Genomic DNA, 1,441 nt, shown 5'->3' on the forward strand with positions numbered 1-1,441 from the left:
GTTCTTTTTTTCTTTTACTCATTTTTTATTTTTAATATATATTTTTAATTGTAAAGATACTATACAGAGGAGTTACAGTTACATGAGTAAGGTAATGAGTACATTTCCTACTGAGCATTGTTACCCCCTCCTTTGTTTTTCCCCTACCATCCCTTCCCTCCCCACCTTTCCAACTTCTCCCCCCCCAAGCTGAAAAAGTTCATTTTCAAAAAAATATGGAATGCTGGGCTAGGAAGGTGGCTCTGTGGTAGAGCGCTTGTCTTGCATGCATGAGTCCCTGGGTTCGATTCCTGAGCAACACATAAGCAGAAAAAGCTAGAAGTGGTGCTGTGGCTCAAGTGGTAGCCTTGAGCCAAAGAGCTTGAAGGACAGCGCCCAGGCCCAGAGTTTAGGCCCCATGACCAACAACAGCAAAAATAAAATAAAATAAAATAAAAAATATATATTTATATGGAACGCTTCATGAATTTGCACGTCATCTTTGTGCAGGGGCCATGCTAATCTTCTCTGTATGCGTCTAATTTTAGTATACGTACTATTGAAGAGAGCATGATGTTTAGTTCTTAAAGAGGATGGAAAGTGATGGATGAATGCCTTCTCCCTAAGTTTTTCAAATGTCTCTAGAGGCCATTCCATACGCATAGTTTTGAGTTCTCTCCATCAAAGGAAATGAAAATACAATTACTATCATGTGTTGTTGTGACGGACATTACTTGACCTAAAAGAAATCCTGCTCTTGGTTGAAAAGTGTACTGCTCTTTGGGGTGTGTGTGTGTAGGTGTGTGTTTGTGTGTATCTGTGCTGGTACTGGGCCTTGAACTTAGTGTTTTTTGCACTCTACTACTACAGTCATGCCTTCACTTTCAGCTTTTTGCTGGTTAATCAGGATATAAGAGTCAAGACTGTGTCTGCCTGAGCTGGCTTCAAACCTTGATTCCCAGATCTTAGCTCCCTGAGTAGCTGAGATTAGAGTAGTAAGTCACTAGTGCCTGGCTAACTTGATTGATCTTTAAGAAATGAAATAGGAACATACATTCTGGTTCTTTTTTTCCCTCTCTCAGATTCTGGGAGATCAAATAAAAGCCCCCGAAGCTGGCTGGGCTGTAAAATAGAGCTTCCATGTTTACTTCGTTGCTTTTCGTCAGCCTTCCCAGTCCTGATGTGCCACCCAGCATTACCTACACAATTACATCTCCTTTGGCTGGAGTCAATAAGGCTGGATTTTGAAGGAGAAAGACAGACAAGGGAAGCTTCCAGAAAGAAGTTCCTGGAGAAAGACAGACAAGGGAAGCTTCCAGAAAGAAGTTCCTGGAGTGGAGAAGGTTTTTCAGATTGCTTGGCATACTTGTGCCGTTTGCCTTTCGGCTTAGCTGCCTTCGGTTCATTTGTCGTTCAAATATTTTCCTGCTTTCCCTTTGGTAAGATGGATTTGTGGACATCT

General features: G+C 41.6%; 1 non-coding gene across 1 annotated transcript; it reads right to left on the reverse strand.

Moving 5' to 3' along the window:
• Positions 1-444: 444 nt before the first annotated feature.
• On the reverse strand, positions 445-549 carry LOC138828522 (U6 spliceosomal RNA). The gene has a single exon (XR_011372274.1). It is a non-coding gene; the product is annotated as a U6 spliceosomal RNA (small nuclear RNA).
• Positions 550-1,441: the final 892 nt, after the last annotated feature.

The sequence above is a fragment of the Dipodomys merriami genome, unplaced genomic scaffold (genome assembly GCF_024711535.1).
Source record: "Dipodomys merriami isolate MVZ:Mamm:240054 unplaced genomic scaffold, mDipMer1.0.p SCAF_16, whole genome shotgun sequence".
NCBI classification, from domain to species: Eukaryota; Metazoa; Chordata; class Mammalia; order Rodentia; family Heteromyidae; genus Dipodomys; species Dipodomys merriami.